The sequence below is a fragment of the Micrasema longulum genome, unplaced genomic scaffold, assembly GCF_059751315.1.
Source record: "Micrasema longulum isolate JH-2025_06_02 unplaced genomic scaffold, ASM5975131v1 h1tg000394l, whole genome shotgun sequence".
Classification (NCBI taxonomy): Eukaryota; Metazoa; Arthropoda; class Insecta; order Trichoptera; family Brachycentridae; genus Micrasema; species Micrasema longulum.
The window spans coordinates 38,029-51,250 of record NW_028277595.1 but is presented as its reverse complement, the minus strand read 5'-3'; the positions used below and the strand labels follow the sequence as shown (position 1 = coordinate 51,250).

At 33.7% G+C, this 13,222-nt stretch overlaps 1 long non-coding RNA gene and 1 pseudogene across 2 annotated transcripts; one reads left to right on the top strand and one right to left on the bottom strand.

Moving 5' to 3' along the window:
- Positions 1-5,144: 5,144 nt before the first annotated feature.
- On the bottom strand, positions 5,145-6,989 carry LOC148281922 (protein lethal(2)essential for life pseudogene; annotated as a pseudogene). Its single transcript, XR_015822222.1, has one exon. The product of XR_015822222.1 is annotated as a protein lethal(2)essential for life pseudogene (transcript).
- Positions 6,990-10,009: 3,020 nt separating this feature from the next.
- On the top strand, positions 10,010-11,969 carry LOC148281921 (uncharacterized). The gene is made up of 2 exons (XR_015822221.1): positions 10,010-10,288; positions 10,757-11,969. It is a non-coding gene; the product is annotated as an uncharacterized LOC148281921 (long non-coding RNA).
- Positions 11,970-13,222: the final 1,253 nt, after the last annotated feature.

The following is a 13,222-nucleotide window of genomic DNA, read 5'->3' as shown; positions in this document are numbered from 1 at the left end:
TTGTATAAAACACAAACGAGAAGAAACAAAGTACTTCTGTCCAAACTGTTCATAAAATGTGAAATTTTACGGTTTTTTTTTTAACTTTTCAAAAATACTGAATTTACTAAATGTTATAACATATTTGTATTTAACCACTTACCGACTTTTCTACGTCCACCGGTTTCAAGACGTACCCGTCTTTTCTTTTTTGTGCAACAACTATGGTGAAGGTGTATAGTGGGTTTTGCATGTTGGTTTAATTGGTGTCCTGACGAAGAGACGGGTACGTCTTGAAAACGGTAGACACAGAAAAGTCGGTAAGTGGTTATATACAAATATTTAAGAACATTTAGTAAAATGTTTCACAGCAAAGTTAATGCTTTAAATATTAATAATACTGATTTTATTTTAATTTTGCATATTATATAAATTTTTACACGGCGTTGTTCGATTTTTGAGTTTTTATTTCTTGATTATTTGATTTTCAAGTTTTTTAATTTCATATTTTAGATTTTTTAAGGTCTCGAGTTTTTTTTTATTGTACTTAATTTTTTTAAAATCGATTTAGTGATTTTTCAAAGTTTTTTTGCCATGGAGTTACTGTGGAGTAATAGAAATTACTATTTTGTATTATTTTTAGTCGTCGTATTCTGTAAAATTGTATAATATATCTACCTATGTATCCGATAAAAGGAATTCGTGCCGTGTTATACTTTATTGTATTTTATTTGGGAAACATACCAACAATTTTAAACACATTAAGATTGAGCTGTGTGATTTTTTTTCTATATTATTTTGTAAAATATTATTAGTTTTTAAAATTAATTCAAATAAATTAACAAACACGCTGTATATGGTTTACGAACTCGCTCATCCCTCTCCCGACCGCCCGCCGTACCGCCCCTCTAGCTAGTGGCGTAATTTCAATCAGTGGTATCCAAAACGTGGCAGCGGGAGGAGCGCGCTGCCATATAAAATATTATCGCAGCAGTATTTTATGAAAAAATGTATGAATTTCGCAGAAAACTGGAAATTTTATAAACAATACCATGACAATTATAAAAACATTTTTTAAATATTTTTTTAAGACGTATTTATAGCATTTTAGCTGGGGTATTCGTAGTACCCCCTCAGGCGCTCGCGGAATTTTTTCACCCTCAGGCTCCCAAAGGTTAGTAAAACCGTGTGTGACCTTGAACGACCACCGCTCATGCCGCAATTTAAAAAAAAATATGTTTTTTTGCTCTTAATTACGTCCCTATAGATTTAATATAAAAAATATGAAAGCCTAAGAAAATAAAATTTATTAAAAATGTTCATATATTTTTTTTCTTTGGACCAATTCTTTTCAAGATACACGTTTGAACATCAAATAGAGTTGATCGAAATAGCGAAAAAGCGGTATTTGCACTAACTTTTTACTAATTGTTTGATAGTCAACCTATCAAAAGTCATCATCATCATCATCATTCTATGTCCGCTACCTAGTTGGAGCATATGGTGTTCACAAAGATCCTCCAAAAGCAAAAGAAAGAGCAAAAGTCGTACGGGTTTTGGGTATGTCATAATTCATGCTTTGGGAAAACCTCGTACGGACATTTTGCTGAGACCTCTCCTCATTGTTCGACCAAAAGCGTGTAAGTGCTTCTTTTAGGTACAGTTGTCTCATATCCAGCACCTTCATGTATTGGAACAGCTGTTTTGACGGGTATGTTGGAGGGTGCCGGAATATTATTCTCAATAATAATTTAATGATGTAATCGTATGTGTGTATATGAGTACTTACATATATATTTTTATTTTTGTTTTTTATTACTTTGTTGAAATTTTTACATATTTTTGAACTTGGATTTTAGGCCAGAGCATTCTTAACAATTTTAAATCGATTGATAAGGTGGTTTATCAACAAGCTATCGCTTTCCTCATAAAGGTTTGAAAAAAACAATTATTTTTTGAAAATCATTGTTCAATAAGTCAACTTATATTCACTACACATTGTCACATATATGCACACCCATACATAAATACACAATATATTTAGTAAATACACACCCTCACACAATATATTTAGTCCCCCTCCCTAACATGTACAATAATACTGATACATTGTAACAAGTAGGTACTTAGCATAAATATTATTATTGTACAGTAAAAGTTATCCTCATAATGTAATTGTACACATTATATATAAATGTATATATTTGTACCGACATATTGAAACCATTGTATAAATTCTATAATGTGTTAATAATGTGGTTTTATAGTACATAAATTTAGAGTTAACTCTAATGGACCGGTGAAGTTTACATATTATATTACATGCTAAGTTTATCAATTAACTATTTGAATTTTTTAAGTACAATATTGTAAGGGAAAAAAAACATAAATGAAAGTAATTCAATAATTAAAATCGAAGTAAAAAAGTTATGTTAAAAGTTTCTAGTTAGTATTTACATAAATGGAAATAATATTAACATTAATAAAAAAACTTACTTAAAGTAATTAAAAAGTAAGAGTTAAAATAAAAAAGAATAAAAAAACATGATCAAGTGCACAAACCATTTTTTTTAAAGGTAAAATATATTTACGTACCTACATATTTCAAGGGATTCAAAAAACCGATGAAAAGCAACATAAAAAAAAAAAGACAGTGAGTTTAAGTTAATTTAAAAACATCTTCAGAATTAATGTTAGGAAGATAGAAAATATCCGTCTAGTGCGTCTAGAGGGGACATGGTATGCAAGTAGATTAATTAGTTCTGGGGAATCAAATTTATTATTTACAGTTTTGTAAAGCAGGATCTGATTGAAGATATCTTTTCTGTGTGTCAATGAATCAAGGTTATGAAATTTTAAAGAAGTTAGGTATATAATTTGGAAAATACAAATGAAATTTGTATGTATATTTATATATATACATGATCCCGTAACTTCGAATCGATATTCGAATATTCGAATCGATACTTTAGGAATGAAATAGTTCCGCAGTCCCCATCCCCTTCTCACACATACAAATACAATTCTACTGACTATGCGATGTCGCATGGATACGCGCTGCACATGTGAAATGGGCCTTTGTGTGTAGCGCTGAACTTACATTATACTGACATCGACTTGTATAGGGTCAGATGGGGAACAGTGTAACACGGGGTACACTATAACAGTAATAACATTTCCTTTATTTTTTTTATTGCTTCACTTGTCAATATGTTTTCAAATATTTTTCTTCATTGCACCAAATCAGTAGTGTGGAGCCCACAAAACATGCATCGGAAGGATTGAAGGTTGGAGTAAAGTAGCGATTTTCATGTCAATTGCAGGCAGAACGAAAAGGCATGTATGACAAGATGTATGAACGTGGAAGAAACTAGGAATGTATGCTAGGATAAACGTATGTATCCAGGATAGGCGGTCCATCCTCTCTACCAACTCCTATGGAAAAATGGCGTGATGGTGGTAGTAGTAGGAGTCATGATTAAAAAAAACATTTTGTTGCTATTCTGAAATAGCCTTTAAACAAACTGGATGCCACGGTTTTTAAAAAATATTTAAATTAGATATGCTTTTAGTGCACTGTACAGAACTAGAAAATTTTGTAAAAATTGTATTTATATTTAAATATAAAATAAAATATCCGTGTGACATTTGCTGTTTTTGATTCAATATTTGGACCTTTGAGATGTTTAGTGCAAACTATGAAAAACATGGTATGAATGCTTGAAATAAAAATAATGTTTTATCAGAAACTTGTATAGTAGTGAACTCTTCATATTTAGATTTGTTAAAATATTAACTAAAATTGCTAAAAATATATATCAGACTATTCAGAACTATTCAGATCAATGATATGTAGCGCGACTATACATAAAAATGTTGATTGAGAGACATTTTCTGTTAATTCAATCAAATCGATTTGGACAATTATTGCTGTTTTCAAACAAATTGTTGCAAACAATTGCTGTTTTCATAAAAGCACCATATTTTTAAAAGCGAATTTGACGTACCTACGATATTTTTAGAAATATTTGGAAATAACATATTCCGGACGCGCAATTAAATTGTCAAGTGAAAATATAACTGTTCATTAATTGTTTTTAATAAAGAGAATTTCGTATAAACAAATAAAGAGAAATATAAGATATTAGCTAGATACCTAGTATTTGTTAGCCAAGTGCCCTCAAAAAATACAAAGGTTCGCTTTCGGGCCTAGCCTCAGCGATACCGGGACAACTATAGCGTTTAGAAGATTATTCAAATGTTTCACTCATGTGTAAAGTCCTAAAAATATGTTATATAACTGTGTATTGTATCTGTTGCGCACGTCGTAGCTTTTGGTCAAATAGTACCATGCGGGTGTAGCCAAAACCACCTCGAGTAGAGGGGGTTGTGGTGTAGCGCGCCGCTATTTCCGAGGCCTGCGGCCAGCAGGGTAACTCGATTGGTGGGGGTAGTGCGACCCCCTCCACTCAGTTGCCCAGCGTTGCTGCTAGCTCCGCCGAGCTCGATGCGCGACGCTTTATAATGTGTGTAACTTGTAGGAATAAATCTACTCATCCAACAGATCCACTCTCTAAAAATTGAACGCGCATTTTACTCGTCTTATGGCCCTGTGTGTGCTTCCGCTCTCCGCTCTGCCAGCCTACTACTTTCGCTTCGCTTGACCAATTGGACTAGGTGGAAAGTCCTTTTCAGAGCTTTTGAGGTTGACTTGTAGTCGATGCAGTCGTGCCCCTACCTTCCGACTTAACCTTTTGACTCTGCTTAGGGGGGTGGCTTACGTCGGGAAGTCTGACTGTGGCATACGCGGGTGATGAACCAGCGCAAAACGTGGTAACGCGTACGTTACATAACGATTGTATTTCAATGTTAATTTGTTTTTTTTTTTAAATTTTATGTTTTTTTAGAACGAGATCTTCAAGTGTGTTTCCTATTTATTTTTTGTTTGTTTGATAAATCAAACAAGCTTGCCGGTTATTCGAATCTATCTTTTTGAAATTGAAAGCAAATTATTATAATACCCTAATAATTATTATAATAATAGGCAGAATGTAACGAGGCACAGTGTAACACTCTTTCACTGGGCCAATTCGATTTACTCCATTGTTTTTAGACTTCCTCGTCAAAACGGTGAGAAATTTAATCAAATACCTTTAAAAAAAGCGTGCAAAAATACAAAACCGTTTTTATTATTCATTTCAGTCCGATCTGGCGCTCGTGTCAGTTTGAACAAATGACATAACAGCATTTAAATACTCAAGGTAAAATAAAGAGGCAAGCCGACCTATATTCATTCTCAAAATATGTTTTTAAAAAATCCGTTTTGTTTAATGTTTTTCATTGTGCCATTTGCTAAACTGTACCCCAGAACTGTACAGTGTAACAATCGACTTCAGAAAATCACTTATAATTTACACGTATGTTTTCTATTGTTCCCTTTCAGTAAAGTTAAGCTAACGGATAAATTACTAATTTACCATGAGAAAGGTGTTCATTAATACAGATTTTTCTAAAATTAAACTTTTTTGTTTCACTGTTTCCCATTTGACCCTACTTACGAGTACCTACCACTAACACAATATAAACATTCAACAATCTAACCGACATATTCAGTTTTTACTGTGGATAGTATAAACAATATTCGTCGTTGTCGTCATTGTCATTCCTTTTACGCACCTAATTGTGCATAGGGCACTGCATTGGTACACAAATCGCAGCGTATCTTGAATTTTTTTTTACATGAAGGTAAGATGATTAGTCACGCTTCAGGTACCAGTCTAGGGACTATGAAATATCTTAGTGTGAAAACCTTTTTTAAAAATAAATATTTCATATCAAATATATAAATGTCGGGAATCGAACCCGAGACCTCTTGCATGGTAGGCTAACGGGCTGACCATTACACCACGAGGCCGACAAAAATATTATGATCCAATTATTTAAAAGGGTGTTTTCACACTAGAATATTTCATAGTCCCTGGACTGGTACCTGAAGAGTAAGACTGATCATCTTACCTTCATGTAACAAAAATAATCAAGATATGCTGCGATTGGTGTACCAATGCAGTGCCATATGCACCATTGGGTGCGGAAAGGGAATGATAATGATTATTTAGTTTCAAGTTATAGATATTAAATGAAACGCAATAATTCTAAGTTTAGGTATTTATTCAATTCTCAAGCGCAAATTCTGTGCGAGAAAGAAATTAAATACGTAAAATGGAATTACATGAGCTTCAATAAATCTTAAATTGAAAAAAAAAGCTTGGAACTTAAAAATGTTCAGTCTAAAGGTTGAAAAAATAAAGTAGGTAGGTATTAGGATGATTTCAGGATTTTATTCCTGCATCTTCTGGCTTTCCTGTTTCTTAGATTCTTTTTGAATGGACTGATGGGCAGGGCCGGTGGATTGGATTTGCACCACGCGCTCGCTTTCCACGGCTAGGGGCTGCTTCCTGGGAGCCGTGATGGTCAGCACGCCGTCAGAGGACAGCGCAGACACCACGTCTTCGTGATCGTGACCCTTGGGCAGCATGTACTTCCTCACGAAGTGCCTCGAGATATACCCGTGCTCGTCCTGCTTCTCCTCGTGCTTGCCTTCCACGACGATCTGGTCGCTGACGGTCTTGACCGAGATCTCGTCCGGGGAGAATTGCTGCACGTCCAGGCACACTTGGAACTTTTCCTTGTCCACGGTGATGTTGGAGCCGCTATCCTGATGGGCGGCGGCGCGGCTCAGAGCGCTCCACGGGCGATAGTAGTCCCTGGAGCGAAGCGTGCTGCGAGGATAAATGCTGCTCGAAAACGCCGTGGCCAATAGGTCTTCCGGCATTATTCCCAATCCGAAGTGCTGGTCCAGCAGCCTGGATGGGCGGACGTCGTAGTCAAACCAGAGAGGAAGAAGAGACATCGTAGATTATATTTCTCACAGGACCCCTTGATTCAAGACAATTTGCGGTTTGCAGTAGTGCACGATCTGACGGTAGTCCGATATGCGCGAGAGCAAATTCTCTAATGGCGTACGGCGGAAAAACGCTCGTATTTATAGGGGCGCTCCATATTTCCAGATATTTCTAGTAGGGTTAGGTACCCAGGTGCTAGAATGTTCTGTATTGCAAGTAAGTTCGTACTATTTTTTAGGAATATATTGATTACAGATAATGTCCTATTACATACCTCTAATCTTAATAAACACACCCATTTAAATAAAAATAGTCCATTTCTGTCAAAACGTATTCTAGAATGGGCTTGTTCCTTCGAAAATATGGCTTGCGGAGGAATTTTCTGGAAATTTCGTGAATTTACACTGAAATTATAATATGAAACAACGATGTAGATTTAGCGGTTTAAATGTTGTTGCGCACATAGAAAACACAACGAACGGAGGTACCTATTGAATATTTTCACATAATATTTTCAAATAATACCATAATTTATCATTTTCGTTGTTCTTACAGAATAGTCTCGAATTTTCTGATAATTTTAAAATTTCTATCATATTCCAAACACCTGTTGGATATTTTTTCACAATAAAAGAACTACTCGTCACTCGTGAACCTTTAATTTCTTACCGTACATAAAATGTTCTGGAATAATCTCGGTGCTGGGAAAATTTAGTCTAGAACTTTCTAGAAAAACTGACCGTTTATTAATGTTTTTCGAAGGTTCGTTTTAATATTTATCGTTTTTTATCCAATCGATTCTACAATATTTCTAGTTGAGAATTTTCTAGAAAAACTGATTGACTGAACTTTATTGATGTTTTTTAAAGGTTCGTTTTTATTTACCTATCTGCTTACTGTTTTTATCAAATTGATTCAACAACAAACGTTGTTTTGGAAAAATCTAGTCGAGGATTTTCTATAAAAACTGACAATTTATTGATGTTTGTTGAAGGATCGTTTTTATTTGTCTGTTTATATTGTTTTTTTTTTTTTACCGAATCGGTTATGGACTAAGTATAACCAATCTATTAATAAGGCCCAATTGCACAAATATGATTCGAAGACGAACTATTACTAATATTAAGTTGATCATTGTTTTTATTTTTCACTTTGCCTTATTGCGAGGATCAATTTGATAAAAAGTAGGACAGTGCCTGGGCCCTGGGCCCCGAAAACAATGGAAAATTAACATTTATCTTCAACTGTATGTACAAATTAAAATTAAGAAAAAAATCCATGCACATTCTGCTTTTCATGCAGAAAATTTAATTTTACTTTGTAGATAAAATTTAAGTTGTAGTCACTCGGTATATAAATACAGACGATATAAAGCATATAGTTTTGGCAAGTGTCAAAAGCTTTTAAAAATCATGTTCAAGCGAACATTTTTTGCTTGAATTGGGATTTATTAGAGTTTATAATCGCTTTGAAGTGGGAACTTTCTATTACAGAAGCCTATTTATAATATAAATGAGAACCATTTTTAATGCTAATGAAGTAATAAGGAACGCGGACTAATTTTTGAAGTCATTCATTGGTTCGTTTCGATCATATGATGTCGATATGGCAAGTAGGTAGAACATACCGAAGAAGATAATACAGATAGTACAGAAAGTTAAGTATACCGTCTCGATATATGAACAAATGAAGATAGTGTTCATAATTGTGTATTCTGATGGTAAGGTAAAATGTATCGTCAATTTTATCTACAAAGTAAAATTAAGATTTTGTATGAAAAAAAACATATTTTTACTTTTTTTTTCTAAACATGTTCAATTACCGGTTACCGGCGAAGATACTTTGAATTTTCATACAAATATACACACTTTTGTACATAAATATCGATATTAGTTTATACCGTCTCAGTATATACCGATGAAGATAGCCGTTCGCCAAATATAACGCCGAATATAACATGAATGCTATTTTAAAGTTTACCTAATGAACACAGAAATATCGCTTTATATTCGGGCTAGGGCGGTATATTATTGACACATACAGAGTGGCCCAGGCCCCCGATTACAATGGGAAGTTATCAGAGTTATCTTCGGCTGTCTATAAAGAAAAATCGATATTAGTGTACGAAAATGAGTATATTTGCATAAAAAGTTAAAGTATCTTCACCGGTAACCTATGATTGAACATGTTTAAATGGAAAAAAATATATGCATATTCTGCTTTTCATACAGAAAACTTAATTTTACTTTGTAGATAAAATTGAAGATAAATGTTAACTTCCTATTGTAAATTGTGACCCAGGGCTGCTATTCTAAACGCTCTCGCGACCGTAGAAAAAGCTTTTATCTCGCGTGTTTACATACTAAATACACGGGATAAAAGTGTTCGATACTTTATTTTCATCATCATCATCATTCCCTTTCCATACCCAATGGTGCATAGGGCACTGCATTGGTACACCAATTGCAGCGTATCTTGATCATTTTTGTTACATGAAGCTAAGATGATCAGTCTTACGCTTCAGGTACCATTCCAGGGACTATGAAATATTGTAGTGTAAAAACACCTTTGTATAAATATTTCTTATCAACCATGTCGAAAATCGAACACGAGACCTCTTTCATAGTAGGCAAACGCGCTGACCCCACGAGGCCGACAAAAAACAAAGTCGATTGTAATAGAAAAAGTAATTATTTAACCACTAAAATATAATTTTAGGTAATTAAAGCGAAATTAAGGAAAAAAATGTCGAAAATAGTCATACAAAACAAAAAAAAAGATAAGTTATTTTTTGTTTTGTACACCATTTTGTGAAAAGGACCTCATTTGTTACAATCAGTAAGTTTCCGCAAACCAAGTTTTGTAAAATTTCAATTGAAAATAAAGGTAAAAATTGAAATTTTTAATAAAAAAAAATTTAAAAGTGTCATCTATGAATAATTAGTTTCGTATTGTCAATTTTTTAAAAGTTCGAGATTATAATAATTAGCATAATTTGACAAATCTGCTTTCTTATCATACTTTTACTTGCTTTTTTTAAGTCTTATGGTCTTGATATTTTTATGTTTTTTTAATTATGTATCATTTAATTTAGTACTTACTCTTATTTGGCATATTATTTATTACCGTAAAACGCTGCAACTTTTCCTACCGGCCACAACTTTTCCTGTTTCGTTACGATTACGATATTTCGCATTTGATTGGCTTTTTCTCACTTTTTACCATTTGGTAGTAATTTTTCATTGTCCTGGCAACACCTTTTTTATTTTTCATAACGCCAACTCCATTGTTGCGCTCTCAGTTGAGCGATGAATGTCGGCAGGAGGAGTCGTGAAATTTTGGTCTCCTAAAACTTTTAAAGTTCAAGAAAAACCAAAAGTGTTTTTGAAAAGTAAAACCGTCCCGGGGTAAGAAAATACTGTATATTTTTCGTATTGTTTGATACTTTTATCAAAAGTACACGATTTCATCAAAAAAACTTGCTAGGCAATGTTGTGCAGTGTTTTGAAAACACGATTTGTACTTTTTGCCTGGTTCTAGGGTTATCACTAGTAGTCAACGTGCTTTATCTTAAATTTGATTTTTTCATTTAATTTAATTTTTTTATTAAACGAAATTTGAATTTATTTGACTTTATATAATTTACCCGGATAAAGTTTTTTTCGTTTATTTCTAGTAATACAAATAAACTTTTAATTATGATTTAAATATGACACACTACTTATATAAGTGTTCGAAACATAACTTAATTCAAAGTTTATCTCTATCGATGATCGTTATAATAAGTTTACAAAATATCTCAAATCTATTGATAAAACGATATTTCGAGGACAAATTGAATACTAAAAATTATGGAAATCTTAATTCTATTGCAGTTATGTGAAAAATGGCAAACAATCAACAGCGAAGAAGGCGTAGAGTAGGAGCTCGTAGTTATTCTGATTACTCGAAGGAAATGCTGGAAGTTGCTGTAGATCTCGTTCGAAGAAAAATTATTTCATCATACGAAGCAGAAAAGCAGTTTGGGATCCCACGTCGGACAATTAGCAACAAAGTCAAAAGCGTACATAATAAACCATTTGGTCGACCTACAGAGTTTTCAACTGAGGAAGAAGCTCACATAGCGGACGTGGTGAATATTTCAGCAGAATTTGGTTGTCCTCTTTCTCTTTTAGATTTGCGTATTGTAGTTTACAACTACCTTTTAAAAAGTGGAAAATCTGCTCTTTTTAAAGGAAAAATGCCTGGTGAACGCTGGGCCCGTTTTTTCTTAAAACGACACAATTTTTCACAAAGGGCAACACAAAATATAAAACGAAGCCGTGCTGCAAAAACAGTAGAGGAAATGGACGAATACTACAGAAATTCGAAAATTTCTCTTAAAGATGTTCCCACCAGTAATATTCTCAATTTTGATGAGACAAATTTAAGTGACGACCCCGGATCTAAAAAATGTATTTTCAAAAGAGGCACAAAACACCCAGAAAGGGTAATTAATGCAAGCAAAAGCTCAGTATCAATCATGTTCAGCGGAACTGCTGACGGAATTTGCCTACCACCTTATGTGGTTTACAAAGCAGATCATTTGTGGTCCAAGTGGTGTGAAAATGGTCCAAAAGATGCTAGGTATAATCGCACCAAATCTGGATGGTTCGATATGATTTGTTTTGATGATTGGTTCAAGACTATAGTTATGCCATGGGCAGACTCTCGTGACGGCGTAAAACTTATTATCGGCGATAACTTGGCATCTCACCTAAGTGTCGAGACAATTCAAATATGTCAAAGTCAAAACATTAGATTTACTTTTCTTCCAAAAAATGCTACACACCTTACTCAACCACTAGACGTGGCATTTTTTGGACCAATGAAACGACATTGGCGTGAAATTTTAACAAATTATAAAGCTGCACACATCACTACAAGCACAATCAACAAATGTCATTTCCCGCAGCTACTGCAGGAGCTAATGTCAAAAATAAACATTACAAAAGAGATCAACATATGTAAAGGATTTGAAGGATCCGGAATATTTCCTTTCAATCCCTTAAGAGTGACATTAAAAATGCCAACACTACAAGAAGAAAATTTTCGTCAATTTGATGCTAGCCTTTTGGAGTTTTTACAGCAAAATAGACAATCACAACCAATAAAAACAGGCAAAAACAGCAAGCTTCCAGTCATACCTGGTAAATCTATTTCAACTGAACAAGCAGAAGAGCTAGCTAAAGCTAAAAAAATAAAGAAGGTTACGAAAATAAATACACAAAAAGAGAAAAAAGACTCAAGTTTACCAGGACCGTTGAAAATAACATATGTCAAGAAGAAGGAAATAAAGTGTCCTGAAACTAAAAGTCCTGACAGTCTTTGCAAGCTTTCCATAAGTGCCATAAACGTTTACATGCAGCCTTTGGCGACAGTTTCAAATAAATTCGTACATTGGCTGAGGAATTTAACAAAGAATTCAGAAATGAATACTCCGTTTTGGGTTGACACACCAGAATGCCTGGATTTGAAAATAGTTAATGTACCTAAAAATGACTCCCCGAACAAGAATAAAAAACCGAAGATAACAATTACGTCTAATATAGTTTTAAAAGAAGCTTCCCCCAAAAAAAACGTTTTACGAGATATAAATACACAAATGACTAAACGAAAAAGAACTTCTCAAGGCCAATCATCCAAAATAAGAAAACAAAAGAAACATGTGTACAACAGCGACTCAAGCCCGGTGTCGGAAACTTCTTTTCATGCTGCAGACGACTCCGACTACGAAAATTTTGATACTTATATTGCGTCATATTTACAAGAACAAGAAGACTTTGAACAAGAAAGCATAATATCCCCTTTCGAACTGAGTGACATTAATGTTGACGTGAAAGATTGTCATGAATTTCAAGAAAACAGCTGGATAATAGCTAAATTCGCTGCGAAAAAGAGCACTAAGCACTTTGTAGGGAAGGTTTTATCAATAAATGAAAAAATTCCCACAGTGAAATTTACACGAAAAGTCAAAAATTCTAAGCGTGATAAGGGATCAGTCTTCATCTACCCTAGTATTGAAGATGTATGTGCTGTACAAGATTTAAAATATGTTATTGCAGTATTACCTGATCCCCAAATTTCCCGACGAGGACATTTCATATTTCATTTAAATCTTAATAAGTATAACATCCAATAAGTAAAAATGGTATTACTTACCTAACTAATAAATCAGACGAATATTTTCACAATCGTCTTGGTCAATCTGTCGAAATATTTCCCTTATCGTATTTTGAGTAATTATTTTAATAATTTTGTATTTTGTTTGAGATTTTTTGAAAATATTTCTTTTCTTTTGG